The sequence below is a fragment of the Amphiura filiformis genome, chromosome 2 (assembly GCF_039555335.1).
Source record: "Amphiura filiformis chromosome 2, Afil_fr2py, whole genome shotgun sequence".
Classification (NCBI taxonomy): domain Eukaryota; kingdom Metazoa; phylum Echinodermata; class Ophiuroidea; order Amphilepidida; family Amphiuridae; genus Amphiura; species Amphiura filiformis.
The window spans coordinates 13,733,523-13,761,466 of record NC_092629.1 but is presented as its reverse complement, the minus strand read 5'-3'; the positions used below and the strand labels follow the sequence as shown (position 1 = coordinate 13,761,466).

Here is a 27,944-nt window from a genome sequence, read left to right as displayed (position 1 = left end):
TTTGAAGTTACCAACCAATCAGAAATGCTGTTAGATGATCAGTAGTGTCCAGGGGGTTAAAGTCCTGATGTTTAATTATATTTGTAACCTGTATTATATTGCCTGTACATGATCATATGAAGCTTAAAAATGAATTTCTTTTCATTAAACCAATTGATACCATATATTCTTCAATAGTGTAACTTTTTATTATATTAGGCCAAGTAAAATAAAAAACATGTTTCACATCTGGGTTTTTGAAAAAAAGGAGGAAGAAGGGGCTTTTTATTTTTTATTTTTTTACCGCGAAATCAGTGTGAATGCCCATAATTAGAGCTGTTTTAGTGTATACAATAATGTCTGAAAAAAGGAGGAGGCCTCTTTTTATTTCTTGTTCTGAGAGATAGGCCCCCTCTAACTATCACAAAACCTTATAAATGTGTTTCTTGTTTATTAGCAAGGCTATAGAAAGCATCTCTACTTCCTAGACATATTTTTTTTGAAAAGTTATAACTGAATTTCAAAAAATAAAAATAAAATTGAAGAAACTTTAAAAAAGGAAGCGGGAGGGGACGTGAAACATATTAATTTTTTTATTTGGCCTTATACAATTTAACCATGTTTGATTGAGCTAAAATGGTGAAACTACTGATGGTGATGACGATGGTTGTGATGGTGGAAATGATGATGTTGATGTTGATGACGACGAGGAGCAGATCACAAAAGCAGCATCATAATTTCTTAACGGTTAACACTAATTGCATTTCTTTCTCTCTTTTTTTATATTTCATGTCAAATTTCCATTGGATCACCCTGTATGGATCTGTTACACTGAAACAGGTATGTTGATAAAATTACTTAAAATTAATAAAGGTATTTTTTTTAATGAAAAAAACAAATGGCAGAAGGAAAAAAAATAGCCAAAATATGACATTTTACCTGTTTTTCGGTCTTACTTACCATATTTCGTCAAATAGTCGCCCTCCTCAAATAAACGCCCCTCATCACTTTTTTCAACCAAGATGTTTCAAAAATGCCGATATTTCCATGCTATCTTGTGTAGTTAGCTTACCAAGTTGCCCACATGGTCGATAATAGCGTCACTTTTTGGCGAAAATCTGGATTGGAAACCCGGAAGTGAACCAGAAGTCGGTGTTTCTAGTTCAGAGTTCGTCATTTTAGCGTGAGTTTTAAGTTTACCTAATGATTTTAACGGGAATTATCGTTCTAAAATTGACCTTGAATAAACGCCCCCCCTTGGGAAAATGTAACGCCTTCGGGGGCATTTATTTGACGAAATACGTTAGGCCTATATGGTATGTGAGTAGACCTACACCCATTCTCTTTAAAAAAAATGCAAAAAATATGATTTTGTTATAGATTTTCTGAATTAGCAAATCACTGATATAGTGTCTTTACCATCAAAATGGGTCATAGAAGTGAAGTTGGAGTATTTGTTTGGATAAGCTTACCCTGTGCCTCATTTTAGGGAGAAGTGGGATCTCTAGGTGTGAACCTTCCTAGAGTACTAGAGTACCTGCGGCTGTGAGGGCACTGTAGCTGTACGTGAGAGCACCACCAGCATCAGATATTGATGCTGTTTGACCCCCACTGACCCCATATGACCTCTGACCCTAAATGACCTTGGCTTGATCCCCTTTGACCTTTGATGACCTCGGTTTTATTTGATACATCCGTTTGAAATTTAGAAATCATTTTCAGCTATGAATGCTGGGAAGACATTGCAGTCCTCACAGGGAGTGGTGAAACCTTCCTGTTCCTGTCATATTGAGAATTTGTTATACCATGTTTATTGTTTAAGCCCTCGTAGCAAGGACTCCACCCACCAAGTCTGTGCCCGATCGGACAAAGTTTGAAATTTGACCCCCTCCGTAATGACCTTTGACCTCGGTTGACCTCAATGGTATTTTGCGCATATATTCCCCTCGTAGCAAGGATTCCACCCACCAACTTTGAGCCCCATCGGACAAAGTTTGAAATTTAACCCCTCCATTGTGACCTTTGACCTCGGTTGACCTCAATTTCATTTGGGGCATATATTCCCCTCGCATCAAGGATTCCACCCACCAAGTTTGAGCCCGATCGGACAAAGTTTGAAATTTGACCCCTCCGTAATGACCTTTGACCTCGGTTGACCTCAATTTTATTTCGGGCATATATTCCCCTCGTATCAAGGATTCCACTCACCAAGTTTGAGCCCGATCGGACAAAGTTTGAAATTTGACCCCTCCGTAATGACCTTTGACCTTGGTTGACCTCAATTTTATTTCGGGCATATACTCGCCTCGTATCAAGGATTCCACCTACCAAGTTTGGGCCCGATTGGACAAAGTTGAAATTTTGACCTTTGACCTTGACCTCCGATGACCTTTAAAACTACCCCATAAACGTGGAATGCCCGATACCTATCTATATCCGAAATATCGGAACGATGCGTCGAAGCTCCTAGAGTATGTTGAGAGTTGCTATAACTTGCCATGTGTGCATGAATAAAACAAAATGTACAATTCTCAAGTGCGATGGTGAAGTGTGTGCTATAGTGTGTCCCATAAATTATTGGGCCCGATTCAGCCAATTTGTTTTGAAACTAAATATTTCAAAAGTACTCCAGCCCAGTGGTGTAGTATCATAATTTGAAATTTAGAAATCCCATAGCCCCTGCAGTCAGCCCGGGTGAGCAGATCACTGAATATGCCTTTAAATCTCTTTCCATGACATAAAAAAGGCTACATATCAAAAACCGCTAATATGGTTACATAGGCCTGCCTATCTGATGCTTCTGAACTTGATGCATGTTTCAATTTAGTACCGAACGCACTTTACCTGCAAGTCACTTGTGGTGATGAAAACAAAAGCTTCAAAACCAAGTTGCATATTTTGTTGTGGGACACACTATACATAACATGAGTCACCTACATTGGCAGGTCAGTAGACTCACTTAATTCCATGACCCAATTTTCTGGGACACCTATAATTGGCCAACACACAATGCAGTCTACATTTCCCATCAGAAGAACTGACTGGATTTTATTTCAGCTCCATAATTTTTCCATATGTCACATACGTTTTGTCCTACAACTCCTCACAGAAAATTAATAATTGAAATGGCATAATAGTAAAGTATGTAATTCTGAATACATGACAATTATGTATTATGAGATAATGAAAATTCCCTTTAAAAGGGAAAGCCAGCCTCATGTATTGTTAGATAGGATAGAGTAAAAAAGTTTCTAAATATTTTGTGGAGCAAATTTAGCAGATTTAAGGAGTCATTACCCTCTCACTATAGTATGTCCGATTCTGCACCTGTTGTGGGACGTCTGGGACCACTTAGTATCAATATACATGTACTGTTAAAATGGCAATTTTCGCACTTGTTATTTTTCACGCTTTGCCAGTCTTGAACTGGTTCACTTTTTTTTTAATTGAACACTAGAATACCCAAGAGAATATATTTGTGTGTTGTTATATTCGCGGTAGCAGCTTGGAATGCGAAAAGCACGAAAATAAATGTAACACGAAAATTATCACTTTTACAAGAGTAAGATACACTAGGATCTTAAACATGCTCATCTGCCCTGACACAGTTCTTTAACCCCCAATATGTTACATTCGTAAGATGACCTTTGAATGTGTTGGGTACAAAAAATCATACCCCACAACTTGAGGGGGCATTTGTATTCTGATATCCTGCTCATGCTTGAACTTTGAAAATGGACCCTAAACAGCCATTCTTCCAGTGGTGTAGCCAGGATTTTGGTGTGAGTGGGCAAAGCCAAATTTTCATCCCCATTTGTCAATGTTTGTCCCATTTTTGGTCATTTTAAGGACATATTGCTCTTTAATGTCCACATTTTGTCCCTGAAATTTTTCTGGGGGCACTATGCCCCCCCCCCTTCCCCCTGGCTACACCACTGCATTATGGCTACCCAAAACACATGTTTTGGTTGTGTTTACAACCCTAAAACAGCAGAAATGGTTATTATTTTTTGTTTGATGATTTGACACCCCAAATAATATACTCTTTGATGTTTCATGTTCAAGATCCTGTCACACTATGTTCATCGCTTGCCTGTGATAAACTACCCTTTTTATGCATTTTTGTTTTGCGGAAGCATGATATCAACTTCAAAATAACATTAGTGCCCCCTGCAATTATCCCAAGTGATAACTCCCTATTCATTCTCTGACTGAGTGTTCATCAATATTTATTATATCATAAATACAGTGACTTTAGCCGTGTGATAGTTTTTACTATCACATGGCATGAAAAGAAACCATGTGATATCATGATATAAAACAAATATTACATGCCAATATTCGTGCAGTAGTAAAAATATATCATTTGGTCAAATTTTGACTGATCTATTTCACTCGGCTACACCTCGTGAAATAGAAAAGTCAAAATTTGACCTCATGATATATTTTGTACTATCACACTCATAGGCATGTAATATTTGTATACTGACATATACATGTAAATTATATCATGATAATTATAGATTATGTATTCAGTTTTATGACTAAATTTCATAAAATCTGTTTTTGAAATGCATCCAAAATTGCATAAAAAGGAACCAAATAAATTTTACTGTTGGTTTTATTGGTACATGTTATGAATGATTGGGCACACAGATTGGACATACATATACAATAGACATATTTTAATGCATTCAATAGCTCCTGAACTTTTGTTGAAGTTGGCTTTGAATAGAGATAATAAAATTGCTTTTTGGTTGTTGTAAACTTTGGAATAATTTAATGCATTGCTTTGTATTTATTGATATAAAGTCGTAAAATTTCATTCATTTTGCCTAAATGTGGAATGATATCATAAACCACCAAGTCAATGCTAGACATACGATACTCCATTGTGACCCAACAAGACCAAGGGAAAAATAACAGGGTTTGAACCGGTTCTAGCTTTGTGTAAAAGTATTGGCCCGATTCAGGTGGATTTTGTGTGAACCGGGAGTTGCAAATTTTGGAATTTCCAGGGAAATTTCTAAAGGTATGTGCTTTTTTGTTTAAAAACTTGGAACTTGAAGTTGAAATAGATATTTTTTGTTCCAAAATGAGTTAATGAAATTTCTAAACCTTGACATTTTTTAAAACTTGGACTTGAAGTTAAAATATGTTTGTTTGTTTTCAAAACTATAAAATATCTACATGAATGCTTAATGTATATGCCCAGTTCTGGCTGCTTTCTATCTCATGTGATGAAAATCTGCCAGGCAGGCTCCAACATATTACCGATATCATCATTCGACAAAACAGAATTTGGATAATATTTTTATGTGTTTTAATTAATAAAAGATGCCCATTACCTCTCTTGCCTATCCACAGTACCTCCATGTGTGTATTATTGTGTTTTCAGCTGTAATACTTGGTCCTGGATATGAACCTGTCTTCTTTGTTATTTTATTAGTGTGTCAGCCCCTTTCTGTTGAATATCTTACAGAGTTCAATAGTTTATGTTTACAACCACAAAGCCACTGTCATCATTTATTGTCCAGATTTCAAGCTGCACAATGGACCAGATGATCATGATTATTTTGTCATTTCTTTATTAGCTGGGTATATGTGTGATCCACACAAGCAAATGAGGCTGATATTGGTAATGTTGTTTTGGTTTGATGTTGACATAATCTGTGGGTTTGTGTATCTGACTTTTAGTTCTCTATTTTTGTTATTTTGTATGTTGTTTCATATTAAACAGTTAAACGTGAGCTTTTGGAAACTGCTTATCCACAAAAATAGCATGTTTAGTCAAAGTTTTTAGTGGCTGAGCTTTCGATCCTACTAGGATCTTCATCAAAGGCTACCTACTACAAAGACAGATCAGATATTGCAGGCAGATTTTAAGACTTCTCACACAAGCATGATAAATTCATTGCATTAAATTATCAAACAATAGCTCAGTTTAGTCTTTGAACAAGTTCAAACAATAGCTCAGTTTAGTACTTTAACATACTCAAGCAACATCAAAAATAGTATTAGTATTTCAGACAGCCTTTCAAGGTTTAAACTCCCTCCCCCCACTCCAAATTAAACTACTGAAGACATCATGACATAATATTGAAATATCACCAAGCCTATTTCTATTTTAGCCACACACTTCTAATATACAGTGCCTCATTTGTTCATGTTGGGTCATCAGGCTTGTTATCAAGTCAATAGGCAGATTGGTGAGGAGAGAATCGATTGATGTCTTTTGTGATTAGACAAAGCTGCCATAGCATCTTGTATAATTATTGTTATCTTCAGTAGATAGCAAGCAGTTCATTCACAAACAATGTTATCTTTTAGATGTTTTGATACTTTGTTGATTTTTTTTCAAACACAGAAAGGGATTTTTTACAACATCAGTCATAAGCTGTGAAAAGCGATATTGTAGTTATTAGGTTGTCCAAAGGAAAAGACTTCATGGCATCACAGGTTGTGTGTCAGTCTGTCAGTCAGTGTGCGTATCCATCCGTCTGTCCGCCAACAATTATGCAAGGGCCTTTGGTTAAAATTTGGTCTCATATGAACAATTCAAATCATATTGCTACAAAACTTGGGTCATAGATGTATTATAGGAACCTTCATATTATTGGTGTGTTCAAGGTCATATTTTGAGGTCAAAGATCATTTGAGGTCAAGTTATAAAATAAGCTTAGTGTGAAAAAAAATGCTCATGAATGTATCTCTGGTTCACTCCCATACCATTTAGGATCATACTCCCTATTTTTTATGCCTCCCAGAGGTATTGTTTCCTTGTTGCCCATCATTCCGTCCGTCATTCCATCCGTCCAAGTTTGCGAGTGCAATTTCTCGGAACTGGTATTAAAGGCATATGGTGGTGTGATTTGGTGAAGGGGCGGTCTCCAAATTCTGTTAGGTTTTCAGTGCAAAATATGCTAATTTGGTACCTCATTTGCATAAATTAATTTTTCATTTTATTCAATTTTTTTTTTAGTTTGATTTTTTTTTTCCCCAAGTGAAAAAAATGATGCGTGTCAAGGTGGAGGCATTGTGGCCAACGCTTTGTGCCGAGAACCGCAAAATTCTAGTTATTTTATGTCATCAGAGAATCGTTGTTAGCTTCATGTGTTTTATTCTCATTCTGTGTTAAAATAGCGCAACTTGACCTTGGGACTTGGTCAGTTTCTTCATCCATCACATTGACACTGGAAATGACGTGAAGACCGACTGCTCCGTCAAACACAACTTACTTGTCCGCACAAATCAAATTGATTAGTGCAATAAAAAAAAGATGGAAAAGTTCAATATAGTTCATTTTACTACTATTGTCAATATTATTTTTTTCTGATGCAATTGTGCGGCCAAACTCATCATGCTCATACAGGGAATATTTTATTGTAATAATTTGTGAGTTAGGTCAGTATGAGAACAGTCAATAGTTGATGATATTTAGATTGGAAGTTGATTTTATTTTCCGTCCAAATATGGTTGATTATTTCATCAATTGTGCAATTCTGGTATTGTTGTGATATAGCGATGTAATGTTACGCTATATTTTCTAATCATTTTGTAATTGTGTCTTTTTTTCTTTTCTTCTCTTTTTTATTTGTTGAAAAAGGCAGTTGTGGGCATTATTAACTATATTGCAATAACCTCATCTGTCAGACACAGTTCTTTAACCTCAATATATTTGCACATGTATAGCATGACCTTTGAATAATTGGGTACAAAAACTCATGCTCCACAAATAGAGGTCAAAATTTGAGATGTGATAGTTAAATGTGTGATGCTGAACTTTGCTGTTGGATGTGAGACCTGTTTTGCTGATAGATGATTGCAGATAGAATGATATCTTACCCTTCCCAGAATCCTTTGCAACATGATGTATCATCTCATTACATCAAATGACACTCTTAGTCTTATTACTTTGTACATGTTCCATTTGTTTTCATGTTGAGAATACATTGTAGACTGGCTAAACATGGGTCGATAGTTATGAAATAAACATAATTTGCAAGCTCTGGATGTGTTCTGTTCATTGAGGTACATCTTGTAACTATCGACCCATGTTGCACTGGATAACAAATCAGTATAGACTAATGAAATGCATTGTGGGAAGTGTAAGATATCTTCTGGATCCAATCATAGATCTTCAAATAACATCCAATGCACATAGAGCACAACTGCTGGTCAAAATTGTATAAAATATACAAATATTAATTTTGAATAATTGGATACAAATAGAAAATTATGAAATGGGAAGTCATTTAAATCAAATCTATTTGTTATATTTGTACAATTTATGCATTTGGTTATCCATATACTTAATATTTATTTTTAAATATAAATTTGTTTTGAATTCATCAATACAGCAGGTCAAAAGAAGACAAGTGCCCGAGCGGACGATATAATTAGTTAAGACTGTGTAGAAATTGACAGTGTCAATAGTACAATTGTATTATTGTGTGTTCGGCCAGTCAACCATGCCATAATGATTCGGTCAATTACATCAGTAGGTCATTTTATTTATTTCCTTTATTGAATTGTATGATTATGTGACAAAAAACAAGCCTGTCTTACATGTACGGGATGGACAGACTTTTCAAGTAGGGTCGCGTCGATCATGAGGCTAAAATGACCCTAAAATACCACCAAATGCTTGAAAAAGCAGCAAAAATTTACTGATTTTTTGTAAATATGTTTTGCATGATGTTCTTAATTATTTAGATCTTTGCTGAAAAGTAGGTGATTTTTGCCAAATTTTCATATTTAGACCTCTTTATTTTCAAAATTGCTTCGTTTGGCATGGTTTGATCAGATTATGTCACATTTTGTTCTTCTGTAAGTCCATAGTCTGTCATTGGCCCTTGAACATGTTTAAAGCAGAACTTCCAATGTAACCTCTTAGCAATTTTGTTTTAAACATGTTCAAGGGCCATGTACAGAAGAGGTTTTTCATGCCTAATGACGATATCTTTGTACTTTGTGTAAGCAAATTAAAATCTTAGGTATTTGGCTAAATAAGCACATTTGTGACTCCTCGCCACAACTGAGCCCGGATGTCGCCAATCATCATTTTTGAGATATTCAACCAAAATATTCTGCTTGAAATTAGCTTTAAAATGATGTATATCATGTCTATAGTACTTGACATTTAAGTAGTGAAAAATCAATAAAACAGTCAATAAATCCTTTCTTTCCTATTGTTTATTGTTAAGTTCGATGGAGCATATCTCAATAGTGGCACTGGCGACATCCGGGCTCAGTTGTGGCGAGAGTCACATTTACAGTTGGACTCAACAGGAAGGAGGATTGGCAAAATTAGTGAGTTATTACTTAATTGCGCTGAAATCCAATGGAGAAAAATCCTATTTGACTGATTGAACTCAAAACGAGGATTGACAAAAAAAAAAAAAAGAAAGAGTAACTTGTTACTTAACTGCAAAAAAAGCCAACAAAAAAGGGAAAAAATGCTACAAAAAGATTAACCTGAATGACTAGCTCAAATTGAGCATGAGAAATGAAGCGCATCGTTACTTTAGATGGAAAGCCATATGCTACAAAGGATGCTGCCCCATCTTTTTTTCTGAACATATTATTGGGTTATTCCAGTTGAAATCCATACACCCCTATGGAAGACATGACCTTAATCTCCCACTCAGGGAGTGAAGACTTCGAATAGAGTCGCCCATTCAGGTAACCATGTTTTAAATTCAAACTCCCTCTGTGGGAGTTAAGATCAAGTCTTCCATAGGGGGTGTATGGATTTCAACTGGAATAGCCCATTTTTGTGGCCCAAACTGATCAATTTAGGGGACATTTGACATTCAGTGAAATTAAGTTACATCATCTTATTAGATTATGCCTATGTATCCAGTCTTTGTGTGAGGGGACGGCCTCCTATGTATATTGGATTGCATTAGGTATACACATTTGAAGCTGTATTGCCAGATATATTTTTGGTGGCTAAAAATGTTTGACAATTACCAAACACACGTGTACATTCTTTGTATGGGGGCCGCATGAAAATAAGTTTGACATGAAAATAACATAATTTGCAATCCTGTTGCAATACTGCCACCACCAGAGTAAAAGGATACTGTTGCTATACTATCAGAAATCAAATGAGGACCTTGGGTATAGGAGTTAAATCTTGACACTTCTTACTCATTTTACTTCATAAAGAATCAAGATTGCAGGTGGGGGCTAGAGCTGGGGGATAGGAGCTGACAGCGTACTGGTAAAAGGGGGGTCTTCTGGAACTGCGAAATCCAAAAAAGGGGGTCTTTCCAGGGGAACATACCCATATGGTCATTTGTGTTAAGTGCCCCCTCCCTTTCCAGGGGCTGTAGCTCATTTTAGTATATCAGCCCCCATCGCAGGTATGTGCATGCATAGCCATGTTGTGCACGTACATCATGCTTGGGCATTAAGCCATGATCATCAGTGCACTTCGAATACTGGATTTAGTGATTGTCAATGGCCGATAGGTTTTTCGCCCCAATAATGAGTCAATCTCTAGTAAAATTTTATTATGTTCCACAATATCGCCTTTTATGTGAAAATGGTTATATTATGCCAGGCTCATCTGTGCAGGTGTTAACCAATTCATGTTTCATCCCAATTTTATTTATTTATCTATTGTTTTATATCAATAAAACCGGAGTTAGTGCCGTTTTAAAAAAAAAAAATCCATTAAACAAATTCTGTGTCCACTCATTTTATTTCTAAATTAAAGCAAAGGCTTTATTTATCAGCAATTACTGTTCAAAATATTTTGTTTAAAACTGTACCACGGAAGAGATAACAATTATAAATAAGCCAATTTGATTGCAGTATATCATGTCTGTGGTATAAAACATGTAAATAACTGGCGCTACTGCAAATTTGAATTCAACAGCCTCGCTCGTGGAATAAAAATACAAACATACTTTTATTCTCATCTTCATTTTGAAAGTGTAAATTGCTATCTTGGGTATCTACTGCTTGTGCTGTACCATGCCAAAATGAACCGCTTTGCTTGTGTGATAAGAAAAAACGTTGTATGTTTCATTTTGATATCTGATTCTGTCTTTCACCATTGCCATTTGTCCAATTCAGTAGTACGTCTTTGCATCAGCGTATCCAAAAATGTCAAAATCTGAATTTTAGGGTCACGGTTCTGGTTCACCAAATCACTGATATAAATCTCTTGAAATTCCTTTTTTAAATGCTATGGCAGTCCCGGTAATGGCAAGGATGCACCATAATGATGCACGATCAGCCTCTCTTTTGGCCTATATTTTAAGGTTACTTCGTTGCCACTCAGCCCCCTTACTCCTCAACATACACTCCAAATCCTTATGCATACAACATTAAAATTTGACACTGCCAATGTGCTTTCTATGCCATCGGGGGCGCCTTATTTCCATATCGTTAGCATAACCAGGTCAAAGACCTCTCCACGAGGGAGGCCCGACATCAAACGACACTTAAGTGGTTTGAACTAATTGCTTTGGAAAGTCTCCTGTATGTATTAGGTCATACTTGTGTGATATTGCAGAAATGAATGGCTTCCCACAATGCATTTCTGGATATTGTGCTGAATTGACACATGAAACTGTGCTATACTGATGGAACATCAGCAAAGTCAATTATGCATATTGCAATAATGTTATCGCAAACCAGTTTTTCGGAATTAAAAAAATATTATCTTGTTTTGCCAAAGGAAACATACCTAAATCTGAATTCTTTCATGCTTTAGTAAATTCTAACTGGCAATCAAAAGTCTATTTTCAATATTTGGCCAATTTGGCCAAGGGTCACATTTTCTTATATCTGTTATCATGGTTATAACCAATTATCAAAATTATCATAAAAAAATAAATTTATAAGCAAACTCATAGCCTATACTACAAATTTTGAATGGTTAAACTTGTGCCAACTTTTCATATTTTGTGACTGAAATTTTGCAAAATTGCATGTATTTGGCTTATTGCTAGTTTGAACTAACTAAAGGATTAGGATTTAGCTATGCTTCATTTGCCAAAACAGGATACTGTAAAAGTGGACATTTTCAAGCTATTTTTACGTTCTTTTAGCTGCTACCGCGAAAATAACAACACATGAATATATTCCTTTTGCGTATAAGTCAATGTAAGGAAACTTAGAATCACAAATTTAAAAACAAGGGAAAGGGTTCAAAAATATTTAAAAAACGTTTTTGGCCAAAGTGAAACTAACTATCATAATTTTTCAAAATAACAAGTTATAATGCACTGGTTTATGGACACACTAGAATAGTGCATGGTGGGAAGACATTCATTAGATTCTTTGCTCGCTGATCCCCAGTAGTATTTTTTGTGAGTAAGAAGACCTGTTCATAGACTCTAAATAAGCCTAGAGAAGGGAATTGAACCTCTGAAGAAGTAAATGGAACAGACATGTACATAGACAAGGTTATACAGTTTAAAATATTGATATTTTACCATTTTCTTGAAATTTATGATTTTTATAGGAACATGTGGCTCATGAGAAACATTAACCTGATGTAAACCACTTCATTTTGCAAGGTTTGAATTTGCGTACAAGGAGCCTAAAATGTGCATCCCTACATTAATTCTCTGCATGCAAGCTATAGGCTTCACAATGAAAGGTTTGAGATATTTTCTCAAAGTATCAAGAGCTATCTTAAGAACCAATACTAGGCTTGTTTGTTCTCATTTTAAGGCATTTTTCCTGCTTATTCCAAATGGTCATGAAAATTTACAATTCTGAAATTTCTAAAGCTGACACATGGAGAGAGTTAAGTACCAGTAAATTTTAATATCAATTTTTGGTTTTAGCTTTATCAATTATTGGTTTATGGCAAAATTAAGTACCCTTAAAATTGCTGGTCACTTGCAAAATAATGTTAGTGTGAAATAAAATAGTTATTCAAGTGGAAGAGAAATATATGTGCACCTTAAAGGCCCATTCAGTGATCCCAGTGCAAGTGCCCCCCTTGGAAATTTCCTGAATCCGCCCCTGGTCAGTATATAAATTATAGATTCATGTAAATGCCTTATTTTGTTTTAATGCAAAGCTATTGGCTGAACCACTAGCAGGGTTTGTTAACACATCTATGACAATGACAAAGGTACCAAAATCTGAATTTTGATGATTTTTACGATCATCCGGATGAGCAAATCACTGAACAGGCCTTTATTACTAAAGGCTATTCCAGTTGAAATCCATACACCCCCTATGGAAGATATGATTGTAATCTTTCACACATGGGGTGAGAATTTCAAATGGGGTTACCTGAATGGGTGACTCCATTTGAAATCTACACCCCCTGTGGGGAAGATTAAGATAATGTGTTCCACAGGGGGTGGATATTTTAAAAATAAATAGCTCAAATCAAACCCGGTATTATTTTTCACTCTATAACTGAGAATTATTGAAGTATATCTGACAAAAAGGTTGACCTATTACATCCTCACCACAAGAGAGTAAGTGAGGAGGCATCGCCATGGCAACTAGAAATTGATACAAAACTGAGAATAAGTGTGACCCAATTACACACCTGGTTCATCAGAGTATTTGTGCAGATCAGGTGCAAAAAGGCAATAATATGCGCTGCTGTGTGTGCTGCCTTGTGAATTTCTGTAATCAATAGCTGCCGTGTAGGTTTCTTTAATCAATATTGCTATTAGGAGTGGTATGCCATTATTCATGTACCAATTTTTTACCATTAATTTACAAAAACAAATTTTGTGATTCTAGCATACTCTTCCGAGGGTTAAATATATTCTAATGTTTACAAGCACAAAAACATGCTTTCCTGTAAAGATAACTCTGAGAGATCTGTATAAAAGATGTCTGAATAAGGGCTGTTGAGGTGCACTTCGGGTGGGGGGGGGGTCCAGGCACTCAACTTTAATTGGGTGTGCATAGAGGAACACCTAACTTAAAACTGAGAACTGATTTTTTGGGCCAAATAGGGGCTGAAAATTTACCAAAGTTTTGGGGTCTAGTGAACTTAAAATAAAATTGGGCCACAGTTGTCACAAGGTGATGCTAAAGAACTGAAGCATGATCCCCAAGTGTGGGTCTTTGGAACTGCAGGAGAAGCTGAAATAGGGACCCTTGACTGCCGCACATACCTGTACTACCCTTACATGTGAGTGCCCTCCCCTACTATCATGACTATAGCCCTACTACAGCATTTTTGTGTTCATTACATGCATACAAATCCATTTGAGACCCAATATCACATCTGGGGATCCTGAGTTTACCTAAATGCATGTAACATTCATAGAGGGCCTCCTAACAGTTTGTCTACACTCCAGCACATTTCTGCAAACACAGGTTACTGCAGTTCATGTATTTTGTAAGGGGGGATTAAATGCCTAATCTAATTTGCAGGTGCGTTGTGACCCAAAACCCCTTGTGTCGCGACCCCTAGAGTAGGAACAAGTTAGTGGGGGGATTACATTTGGGTGTTCAATGTTCTTAGTTAACTCTTTCTACGCTGGTGTCGAATGCAGATGACAAGTTTCACTTTTTTTTTTTACAAATTCAAAAATTTCCAAATTGAAAATTCTCATGACCATTATTTGAAATCAGCATGACAAATGCATTAAAATGAGTACAAGTGATTCTTAAAATAGATCTGGATATTTTGATAAAATATCTCAAAAGTTGGGACTTTTTATGTTGAAACCTATGGCTAGCATGCAGAGAGTTTAGAAGCCAATGTTAGTGTTGTTCATGTTTATGCTAGTGTGCAAAACTAGTGATTTTCATAAATGCTTTGGATTTGTCAATTTTACAATATGTTGCCATTTGCGAAATTGAATTGCAGCCTTTTTTTTTTGGTATAATACGTGATCGTGACGAAAAGTAGATATTTGTGAAAGATTGAGCTATATGACTTTCTAACATGTTGGTATTAGGGATTAAGTTTGGGAGTGAACTGTGTTGCCTTTTGTCTAAATTCTGAAAATTTCTTGTTCTAAAAGAGAAGAACTATGACTAAGCTGTGAAAGTATTTTTGTAGATGAAAAATTTTACTGGGTTTTAGCAGCTCTACAGCTACAGGTCTTGACCAAGTCAATATTCTGAAAATTTCTTCACGTGAAAGATAGAGAAGGACTTTGAACCTTTTTCTTTTTAAGAACACAAGTTTGGTAATGAAAATGTTGTGTTTTATCATTTATTTTAGATGGGGGCTGTCATAGTTTGTAGACAAGGACATTTTGACTAGGTTTTGACAGGTTATTGATGTTGAGTGTCCATTGACTAGTGTTCAATCTCATTTGACTTGGGTTAGGTCTCCTTTGACTTGGGTTCAGTCTCCTTTGACTTGGGTTAGGTCTCACCTGACTGGGGTTATTACTAAATGTATGATGTGTTTTAAGATAGAACATTGTAAACATGTTTGTTGTACACAATGACTTGATGAGAGAGTATTGTTTTGAGTGGAAGGGGATGCAAAGAGGTTATTAGCTGAGTAACAGGGTGTTTCCATGTCGCCCATGGAGGCGAAACTTCCAGATTATATGCTTATATCAAGCAAATTTAGATCTTTGTAATTATGTGTGTGCATATTTGTGATACTGTTGTTTACATGTATTGTGTCCATTTCTTGCACTGCTTAGCACCCATCATTGCAGATTATACCTCATCAAAACATGCAGGAGGTAGACATATACTCTTTTGGTCCCCATAATTGACAATCCAGTATGGCTTATTTCCAATAGTTATTAAACGTTTTTGGTAAATCCCATAAACCTTTTTGGGGAGACCTGTGAAGTCGTCACGCTGATGCGCACATCGTTTCGGTGCACTTCATAGCCACTGGCGTGTCCAGGATCTTTTCCTGCGGGGGGCTCAGCCCCACTTTCAGATTTATGCGGGGGGCTTAATGGCTAAAATCACCAAAAAATGGCTGATTTTACATGATTTTTAACAAAGTGCGGGGGGCTTCAGCACCCAAAGCCTCCAGCACCCAAAGCCTCCCCCCTGGACACGCCACTGATAGCATTGAAATCGCGCAGTATTATGATGTTTGCTAAACGATGTGCACATCGGTGTGACGTCAAATGACGACATTGCAGACCTACCTGCAAAGGCTTATGGTATTTACCGAAAAGATCAATTGTGTATTTGACGGATTCAGGGAGATTTGTTCCAGAGAGATAGCGAGGGTCATACAATCCGAAACTGCTGAATTGAGGGTGCACTGAGAATGAGTGAGGGTGCATCCCGGAGTGCATCAGTCATTTTTTCAGTGGACATGTGCGCATTTTCACTTTAAAATTTAGCATTTGCTAAAGCTGTAGCTTTTTTGAGAAAAAAAAATCAATATTGACCTCAATTGGGAAACAAATTTTTTTGACAAAATGAATACTATTTTGGTTTAATCCTACCTGTAGTCTAGCTCAAGTAGAGCTCTGTATTAAGATTACATTTACTATACCAACTAAAGCTACATGCACCCGCATGAAAAAGAAATGAATAGCCGTACAACAAGTCTTGGTGTAAGTCTAACCCTCCACAGTTTGTCTGCAGACTTGGCTTTGACCCCAAGAGGAATGGGACCAGAGGTCAGCCGCTAGGCAAGGCCAATGACCTACACTTGCAATGAGTTTCTATACAACAACACACAACAACACCGTGTGTTTCCTCTGATCGGCCTGTCAACTCAAACTAGTCTCATGTACCAGATTGGAGAGCACTTGAAATGCGTGGTGGTACTGGTAGTGGAAGTTTTGATCCAGTTCGAGCTGCTTTTTCATGTGTACATGCCAGTACAATAAGGACTTGGTTTTGGAATTAAGCTTACTGAATACTGAATGAATGCAAGTCTGGTGTATGTACAAGAGATGATTGTATGCCATTTTGTGTTACTGTTTAGTGTTAGCAGAATTGTGATGTTGTGAACTCTATACAATTTGTCCAATTCAAGTCGTAGGACTGGGTTTACTGGATTAGTGTTTGGAATTAAGCTTATGGAAGGAGTCGGACTGTTTTCGTATAAAGTTCACTAAAGGACTGGTTGGAAGTGCAAGTTTGTCAAAGAAAATCGTAGCTGACACATACGGTTGGAATCTACACTATAAAATAGGATTTACTAACTTTGTGTTGTGCAGAGAAGGACCCTGTTTGTATTAATAATCAAGAGGTAAGGAATCTAATTGTGATCATAATATGTATTGAATGAACTTCATAAAGCCCAATTTAAGGTGCCATTCAAAATTGACCATGTTTTAGAAATTTAGATTTAAAGTGACATTGCCAAGATCTGTCACTGACAATTCGTTTATCTTGGTATTTTTGTTTCTCTAAAAAACATGGATAAAAAAGTTTGGAAGTTAGGTAGTCGAATTCGGAAACCATGTTCACCAATCACCATATCATGTGTAAGATAGCCAACACTTCCATGGGCTATTGGTCACTTACAGATGTGACTACTTGAGGGAGGCAGCTACCCCCTCCTTGGCTATGTCACCACTTGTAATATGGCATATAATTTGATTAATTCTTAGAGCAGTTTGGAAGATAATTTTGTAGGGAATATCTCTGCTAGTGCTACAATGCCCTTCTAGTATAAGCTTACTGTTTGCATGTAGGCCTACAGATATACATGTAGGAGAGAAAAACTTATTGGTTGAATGGTCATTTGGGAACAGGTCCGTCAAGAAAAAGGGGCCTTGAAAACGTGTAGAAAAATGCAGATGTGTTGCAAGTGTTAACCAAAGAAGTGTTATTAATAATTGTTGTGACCCCCCCTCCCCCTACCTGCTTTTTTTTGGAGATTTTTGGCATGGACAAAATGGGGGAGGCAACCATTTCACAATTTCTTTCAGCAAAAAAGGGGGACTGTTTGTTCATGATACCCCTGGGCATTGGTTGGGAATCCCCTGTCAATGTCCAGTGTCATGTTAATATTTCAAATCAGTGCAACTATGAAAAGTTTTAATTTTGGATAATGCAACTTCCTAAATTGTTTAGTAATTACCCCACTTAAAATGGCATGAATGGGACATTTAGTGAAGTTATGAACCATATCAACCAATCCAATCTAACAACTTAAAGGGCTAACTTAGGGAAATTGGTCAAAAGTTTAAAAGCATGAGCTGGGTTTAATATGCCTTGAGTAAGATACTGAACACTATAGCTACAGATTACAATTTTATCATAGGTCAGTCTTTCTGATAAATAACCCACACCACAAAGGAAGCTGATATAACTGTCTCTGTCCGACCTTCCAAAAAAAACACACCTTTGATGTTCAATACGATAAAAGTTGAACTTTCATGCACGTATGTTACGGTGTTGGTAACACTTAAACTTTAATAGGCAGCTTGGGTAAGTAGGATGTGCAACAGGTTAACTCAGGAAGCCGTATTATTGTTGTTCTGCGTATGTATGCCTATCCAGGAAATGAATGATAATATATACCACAAGGATGTATGTGCAGAGGAAATACAAAGCACATACAACATTTTGTAGTCTTATCAATGATAGATATGGTCATCGTAGTCGGGCAGATGTATCTGGTCAATGACTGGGATTGCAGGAAAAAATTGACGCAGGGAAAAGTACAGAGGCTAGTAGCACCTACTACCAATGACGAGAGTTTGAGTGTATACAATATTACATTGATATAGGGCCTACCATCGGGAAGTGAAAGGTACTCTCTGGAATATTGTTAAGGGAGAAGTGACACAGTAAAAAGGTTTGTAGTAATGATGATGATTTCAGTGCTGTTAGTGGTATACATAGAGGTTTAAACTCGGAGAGTACGGACTCTGCCAGTTAGTGTGTTGTCATGGGGGAGAAAATTGTCCATGTGGATTATTTTGACATAGGCATGGATGCAAACTTGGATATAATGTGTACATGCTTGTTTGTGTGTACCTTGTGGTGATACTTCATACACATAAAAATACACCAAAAAATGGTGGAAAATGTCCTCGGTTTGTCAATTGAATATTGTATAGTATTTGCGTAGTCCTAGATGGCATCCATGTTTGGAGGCAATCACATGTGGGGGTATGTTGTGTTGCATAAACATAATGGTCTATATTTTGTACAACATATACGGTAGTAACATGTACATTGTTGTACACACTGTGATCTCAAACATCCTCATGATCTATCAGTCCACAGTTCAAAACCCCAGTATGATTGTATATCCATAAGATGACCATTGCATATGTTGGGTACAGAAACTCATCCCCACAACTTGAAGATCAGTTTTTGAGCTATCATTGTTGAATGCATGTGAATGAACTCTGCCATCAAAAATGATACCATCATACTAGTGATATGAATATGATTTGCTTGAATCTTGAACATATCAGATACAGTCTTGTCTTCAAATGCCTTCTGGTGTCGAAACTAACACCAACACCTTGAGTTGGTTAACATTTTGACCCATACCATGTTAGCAAAGTTTCTTTGGCTTGTTCACTTGACTTGTTGGTCGCCAAATCCCCAATTTTGTAGCCCAATTAGGTGGCTTTTAAAAGATTTTTTCCTGAAACTTGAAACCAATTGTCTGTTCCTATGAAACCACTGGTTTAAAAGTGGGGTGACTATTTGGCATTGGACCACATGAATGTTGGTAGTTCCATGTCGTATATTTAAGAAACCAATGATTCAAGAGGAAAATTGAGCAAGTTTTTGGTGATTTGCTCCCCCCCCCCCCTTGGGCTAAAAATTGTTAGCAGCCCTGCTTGTTGGTGGATTCCATTCTTTAGTTACTCACCAACAGGTTACTCCTGAGAAGATATCTTACCCTTCCCAGAATCTCTTGCAATGATCACCTCATTTCATCAAATGATGGTCCCTGGGGTGATGGTCCCATTACTTTGTACAACTTCCGTTTGCTTTCATTTTGAGAATAGACTGGCTATTAAACATGGGATGATAGTAAAACATATTTTGCAAGATATGGTTGGGATCTGTTCATTGAGGTACATTTTGTCACTATCGACCCATATTGCACTGGATAGGAAATCAGTACAGAAAATAGAAATAGAAGAAATGCATTATGGGAAGTGTAAGATATCTATTCACTGAGATTACTCATCCAACTAGGTTTTTCTCCATTTTAAAAGTTTTTTGTGGGTGTTGGGTTAGTCTGTGCGCCATCCATTTGTACCTATATTATCCATAGGGTACTGGGTACCACACACTCACAGAAACCAATCACCGCTTCACCACTCTTGCGCCCGCCATGTCATGCCTCAATCCCAGTAGTCTTTAACAAAGACCAGTGTGGAACTTCAGGTATATTATCTGCTCCATGGTAGAGGATGGACCATTGACCACTGCAGTATGGACTCATTGCATAACCCTTGTATGTGTGGTGTGTGTTTGTAGAGACTTTGAATAAGGAGGATGCACGCCCGAAAAATAGCAGAATAACCAAGGACGCACAGCAACCTAGTATGTCCACAATTCCCTCTGTACCAGTGTATTGCAAACAACGTAAAAAACGCATACAACACTATGTCTTATTTGCTGTGTAAAGTGGGTCCACGGTTTAGAGTTTAGCCTCAGTTAGATAGGAAAAATTTGAACGTCCTTGTTTGCAGCTCTTGTAGGGGTGTGTGTGGTGGGGGTGTCGGGGTACACATGTGTATGAGTCAGTAATACACATTTCTCAAGGCTGAGCAATTTGACAATAAGAAAACTTGTTCACTGATGATGGCAGTTTGGTTCATTTTTATGTGACAAACATCAAATTGTTGGGAAGCCTAATATCTTCTCAGGGCTGAGTTCATCTTGAACAACTTTCACCTTAATTCAACCCCAAAACCTTGCAATAGCAATAAAGCAGTTTGGCAAACAAACCAAAACAAATTGGTCAGCTCATCTGACTTCCTATTTCTCAGTCAAACGTTTGCAGGTTTTCCCCATAGGATTATGATATTTTTGCAGCAGTTTTTATTTTTGCAAATTTTGTTCTCTTAGATTATTGTGGAAGGGGTGTATTTCATTCCCCATGCAGGGAGGATGTCAGAAAAGAAGGGGGCAGGGGCCCACAAAAGTTCGGCCTATTCCAGAAATGTCGAAATGTACATTTTCATGACAATATTTGGAATCAGCATGAAAAATGCATGAAAATTGGTACAAACAAGCCTAGTTATCAAAGCTTTTTATGTTGAAGCCTATGGGTAGCAGGCAGAGCATACCATTTCTTCATAAAGTCAAGTATAATAATGGTTACATTGTCTAGTGAATGTGTACACGAGTGAGTTTTGTTTGTTAAAAAGACCAACGGACCCGACCCTGTAAAGCGGTAACTATTTTTTAAACAGGAATTCATTTTTTCATCGACTTGCATACATTTTTCCCCATATCAAACATAATCGTTGCATTAGGCATTGTTGCAAGAAACCTTTTTTTAAATTTTTTTATTTCAATTTTTTTGCTTTTCTCACTTGATGCCAATGCAATATTGTGCACTGTTGGGCGATTGCAAAACTGTTATAATAACATTCTGGCTAATATTTGAAAACTGAGATATATTGAATTCTAAACACAATCAGTGGCAGGAGAATAAATGGAATAAAAATATGGTTACAAATATTGGCTATAGAAAATAATATTGAATTTAAACCACTGACTCTTATTACATACATAGCAAGATTGTTTTGTATGACATTGTTAAAATGTGGGTCCACAAGTCTGTGTGTAAGATGGTTTCTTATGGTGTATGTAACAAGGTGGTACCCCACACCCGGCCTCCACACATAACCCTGAGTATATAAATTGTAATATTACCTGAACAAAGACAATCATAATACTCAAGAGGGGTACACATGGAGTGAGGATCCTTGTTGTGTTGATGTTACTGTACAGAGGAGCTCAAGAAACATCTAAAAGTAGGTATGTCACAGTGGCTGCACAATAATTCTGTCATACTGTGCACGCATACATAACAGTGAATCAAAAAGCGCGCGGATCAAAGTTGGCCAATTTTTGAAAACATACATGTCAAAAAACGATTTCCTCGTTATGTTTCATTGATCACAATAATTTGTCTTTTTAATATATGGTAGGTGAAACATTTCCTAAATCACTATCAACTCCGCCGAAATTAAACACTGCCTAGTTTAGGAGTTAAGACCTGTTTTATGAATTTTTTTAGATCGTCCATAAATCAATAAATATAGGTCTCTCGAAATAGAGGACCTAGTACCACCGGTCTGAAATACCAGTGTTTGTTATCATGTATTTTTTTTCCTTGAACAATGAGTGAAACACTTCCCTATACCAATTGAAAACTCGGTGCACTTAGGCAATTAACTGCAGTTTCTTTATTCAACATCACAGCAGGTTCATATTTGACAAAATCATGCTGTATGAATAAAACATAAATAAAACATTGAAAAAAGTAAAAATTACATATGCCTAATTAACATAAGAATGGCATAAATATATAATTAGATGTAATTAGCTAATTTGCATAATTAATGACTTTTTGTGTATTTTTAGTTACCCAATGAAAGAACTTTGGGTACTTATGTGTGCAAAAAAAACCGCATCCTCATATCATGTACGGTTCTCTGTTGGCATTATTTTTGCATATTAATTAGCTGGACTTGGTCATTTTTTAAGCTTTTCATGTCTGCAGATTGGTCAAAATGGCTAAAATTGTACATTTGGTGGATTTATTACATTTATTCGAGGAGAGATTTTTTAATCTTGTTTTCTTTAACGAAGTCCGGAAAGAAATGCAATTAATCTGTGATACTTAAATCAATGCTACCTTTTCAAGTAAGTGTCCGAATAAGCATTACAAATCCCAAAAATTACCATTTTGCCATTTATAGCAATTTGTGGCAGGTTTTCACCCGATTTCGGGTATCTTCAAGTTGACGTTACATCACTTTGCATTATCCGATTTCAATTCTGTTTTTTGTTTTTTGAAGCATTCATAACGATGATTCAATTAAAAGCGTCAAATAACATGTTTCTGCTGCGCTTATTTTTGGGGTGATATACCTACTAAAAGGTAGATGTAGCCTTCTTGAATACCTGGGTACACATGGAGTACCCCGTGGAACCCTGTAGATGATGATTCTGGTTGTGTCTTCCTAACCTTGCTATTCTCAATAGAAAACCACACCAATTGGGTATATAATATTGTGATTACAGTACACAAACGTAAGGTCACCATTTCGGACAAACCAAATATTGAGTAAATATCAATATTTAAAAGGCAAATATTGCTATTTTTTATAGAAAACTTAATTGGTAACCATCAAGGTCTAACAGGAAGACAAAAGGTTTGAACTTTAATCATTAACTAGGTTCCAAATTCAAACATTGATTGCTAAGTTACTGACTCAGTGGGTTGCCTTAAAAATTATTTGGTCAACAGTACAAGGCTTCAAGCAGCCCTATATTTCCTATTTTCCTTTATTTTTTAACTTTTCCTATATTGTCTCAAAATGTCTTATAATTCCTCTATTTTTTTTTCTTCAGAGTTTGGGAAATTGATGTGTTTTTTTTACCTGCACTTGTGATATTTTGAGTACTTCAGAGCAGGAAATATTGTGTCCTTTTTGTCCTTTATAGTTTCTCTGTCTAAGGGTAATGATAATAATATCATATTACGATATTTTATATTATAAATATTTTACATTCGTATGATTGTTTAAATTGCATTTACGGCTTGAAATCAACCGTATTATTATTATAAATGCTTTATTGGGATTATTAATACAGATCATATAGATTCATTATCCATGTTCTACTTGACAATTTTACGCACAATTCAATAATAAAAGATATACCTATATTGGTTTTCAACAATGATCAGATATGGTCTATTTTAATGATAGGGTTACATTAATAATGCTACATGTAGTTTTGCTTATAAGGCATGTCCACACCAAGGGCTTTGTGCATATCTCGAGCAAAAACTTGCAGGTGAAATCCACTGTGTGAACTGTCTTGAGATTCCAATCTATAAGTTTGCCCCCAAATTTATCCCCAAGAAATGTAGGGGATTTCCCAATTTCCCTGAGTGATCCTCTAGTGCTACCGCCGTGTGAACAAGCCATTTCGCGATTCTCGAGTGCTGAGCTTAACCTTTGACCTTGGTTTAATTATATTTAATACGATTCAATTTGGCGCTCTACTAGATGGGTCACAGTAAGCTTCCAGTTGTAATTCCAGAGCTCCCAGTTGTAATTCCAGAGCTCAAGTCATGAGGCATTGCAAAACTCAAGGATTCTAGGCTTCAATTGAGTTTGAGGATTGACTTGGGAATCGCAATCCTCAAGAATGCCGATCCTCAAGACTTGTATGACCGACTGAACACGACTATTAATACTAATTTTGCTCCTCCTACAAAACAATCAGACTGGAATAAATACTTCCTATCATCAGGGGAGGGGCACCCAAGTATGAAATTTGGAGGGCCGCCTCCATCTTATTTATTAAAAGAAACTGTTTCCTCGGTAAAAATTATGAACAATAGCAAAAATTTTGCTTATAAACATGGCATTTACAAGAAGCTACAAGAGATCCACCTTTGCTACAAATGTTTACCCTATGGGTAATACCGGCCACATTATTAGCATCTAAGATCCAGGCATGAGAAATGAGAATTTTCAGGTTTAAACCTGAATTTAGGCTTTTTTGTTGTCCAAATAATTTTTCTGCACTGTCTTTTAATTTCAGCCCGTTTTTGGCCTTTAACTTAGCAAATTTCACACACTTTTTCAGGCTTTTTTCAAACACTTCAGGTTTTTTCATGGATGATCATTCTCATGCCTGAAGATCTATTTTGATTGGTTACAAAGAGAGCTGGATCATTTATTAAGCCAATCAGAAGCATGCTAAGAATATTTAGCAGGCTTAAAATTGCTTAGAGATCTAAAACATCTATTTTGATTGGTTACTGAGATGATTATATTGTGTAATTAACCAATCAGGGGTAGTGTAAGAAAAGCAGTAGTGTCCAAAACATTAATGTTGTACTGATATGCTGTATGAATAAAAGTATCTCTGTTAAATAATTCTTCTTTTTTTCATGTTCAATAAAAATTAGGTCTTTGTACTTCCAACTAAGCCTTGATTACAGAGCGGAATATGTTTATATGTGTCGTGCTATCGCCATGGCAATGTGTGGAAATGTCGGTATATTGGACAAATCTGTCTTTCCTGGGTTTTGTAAACTTCCTTCGTTTGTGATAATCCTCAGAATTATATTGTTACAACTGTCACACCAGAACTGTTTTAGATTTTTTAATCTTGTAAATTGTGACATGGTTTGAAAAAAAGTTCACTGCCAGGCCGTTTTTTGTCGTATGTTATGAAAAACTGAAAATTGACCGAAAATTGCCATCAGACATGTTCAACTTCTGTTGTGTCATTGTTGCTTGCAAGTTGCAACATAAAAGAAATCACACCTGAGGTAAATTACCAAAATGGGCAAGAAATTTGTTAATTTATTTTGCATGCCAAATGACTTGATTTGGCTATATTTGTGTCTCAAATCTCTGTGTTTGTGTTTGTGAGGTGTGTGGGACAGATGGGTGAGGTGATATGTGGGAGGGAGCGGGAAGGGGGTGTATAGGTATAATACTAGGGTTTGGTACTCCCCGTCACCCAACATATTGGCTTCCTTATTCTCTTTTTTCCTTTTCCATTTTACTCCGCTACCATTTTACCTCTTTCTACCTCCATTTTGTACTCTCTCAATTACATGTTCTTCCCCTCTACCGCTCCATCTCTCTTTCTCTCCTACTCTCTCTTTCTCTCTCCCTCTTCTATCCCCTCCTCTGTCTCCTCTTAACTTTCTTGTTCTTTCTTCTTCTGTCTGCATCTATCTCTTGTTGCATCTTCTTTTATTACATCTCCCCTTTCTCTATCATCTTTTATCACATCTCTCCCCTTCTCTTTCTCCTTTCCTAGCTCCATACCTTTCCTTTCCTGTCCCCCTCCCCTCTCTTCCGCCCTATTATGCACGCACCCAGTAGCTATAAATGTAACAATACCCACATACATGACCCATTTCTATGTGTCAATACCTGTGCTATTGTTATTCAACATTTTAACAGAACACCTTACCGATCCAACCTGATGGTGTGTACACACAAGCACACCTCAACATAACCATAAGTAAAACGGTCATGACGTCTCGGAAACAATACCGTCTCGGACTCTGCGTACAATGGCTTTTGTTTCCAGAGGTTATAACGGGAACACTTGCGGAATTGTTTTGCGACATGCTGACTGTACACCATAGCAACTTGAATTCACTATTGAATATTTTTCCTCTCTCTTATATAGGAGTCAGAGAAGGTTTCTTACCCTTCCCAGAATTCATTGCAACATGACGTATCACCTGATTACATCAAATGACTTTGTACAGGTTCGCTTTGTTTTCATGTTGAGAATAGGCTGGCTAAACATGGGTTGATAGTCCAGAAATAAACATATTGTGCAAGATCTGGATGTGCTCTGTTCATTGAGGTACTTTTTTGTCATTATCGACCCATGTTTCTCTAGATAGCAAACCAGTACAGAAAATTGAAATAAAAGAAATGCATTGTGGGAAGTGTAAGCTATCTTCTCTGAATACAAGTCATTATTTCTATGTTATATTTTTGAAGGCTTTTGAGACTTGGAATGTGAACACATATATTGAGTTGTTGTATTTGGTGAACATTATGAACCATAAATAGTCTCAGTTTCACAGGCAGTTTAGTAGCATCAATTCAACACTGATAGCTCAAAAAATGACCATGTGTAATGTAGCATGAGTTTGTGTACCCAAAACATAATTTCTGTATGTTGTATTTTTTGAAAGCATTTAAGATTTGGAATGTGGAGGCATAAATTGAGCTGTTGTATTTGGTGGACATTTATATGAGCTGTAATGCTATATCGCTAGTCTTGTTGAAGATATTTTTCAAAATTTGTCTGATAAGGATGAAATACTTTGTCAGAGATGAGACACTTTCGGCTCATAATGGCTATTAGGCTATTCCATTTAAAATTCACACACCCCTTGTGGAAGATTTTAGTGCTCTCTCATGCCATTTACACATTAAGGTCCTGCTTATGGTCAATCTAGGTTGTAATCTGTACACCTTTAATGCTTTGCGTGCTAGCCATGCACTTCAATGGAAAAAGTTCAAGTTTTGAAATATTTTCTCAAAATATCAAGAGCTATCTTAAGAACTTCTGAATCAACACTAGGCTTGTTTGTACTCATTTTAATGCATTTTTCATACTGATTCCAAATATGGTCATGAAAATTTACATTTCTGAAATTTTTGAAGAGAGTTAACATGTGAAATTCCAGCTGAAAATTGTTGGAAATTTATCAAATCCAGTTGAATTTTGCACAATTTGGCCCTAAATTTTGACAATTTGAATTGGAATTCCAAAATCTTCCACACATTTTGTACTTTTTATGGATGAACATGGTTGGATCTGGAATAATTTATAAATTCAAATTCTAAAATCATCCAAAGTAGGGGTGTGTTTTTCAAATGGAACAGCCCATTTTATTGTTACTAGGTCATTGCCAAGGTTCAGAACATGACCATGAATGTTAAATGTCTCCAGTTGAATGCAGGCGACAAGTTTCAAGTTTTTTCAAAAATTAAAAAAATTTCAGAATTGTAAATTTTCATGACCATATTTGGAATCAGCATGTAAAATGCATTAAAATGGGTACAAACAAGCCTGGTATTGGTTCAGTGGTTCTTAAGATAGCTCTTGATATTTTGAGAAAATATCTCAAAAGTTGGACTTTTTACTTTGAAGCCAAATGGGTAGCATGCAGAGCATTAAGATATAACTTCATACCTTTAAGTTGAATGCAAGACGGAAGTAAGTGTGTAGTTACAACAGAGAACTTACTTCCTTCTTGTATTTAAGCACGGAGGAGACAAATGCTGTCCATTTACACACAGGTTTTGTGAAGATGTAGAGTGAGTGTGCATTCTATCTGCTACTTTAGGAGATGG

The 27,944-nt window shown here is 36.4% G+C and overlaps 1 protein-coding gene across 4 annotated transcripts in view; it reads left to right on the top strand.

Annotated features, from left to right (window-relative positions):
• Window positions 1-27,944, top strand: part of LOC140145914 (vitamin D3 receptor B-like) — a 495,422-nt gene that overhangs the window by 242,025 nt on the left and 225,453 nt on the right. Inside the window, exon 1 of one of the 4 annotated variants that reach the window (XM_072167636.1) lies at window positions 16,661-17,116. The exons of the other annotated variants lie outside the window; for them this stretch is intronic. The gene's annotated coding sequence lies outside the window, so the exon portion shown is untranslated. Of the gene's footprint in view, window positions 1-16,660; window positions 17,117-27,944 lie in introns of those variants that run through there. 4 annotated transcript variants of the gene reach the window in all.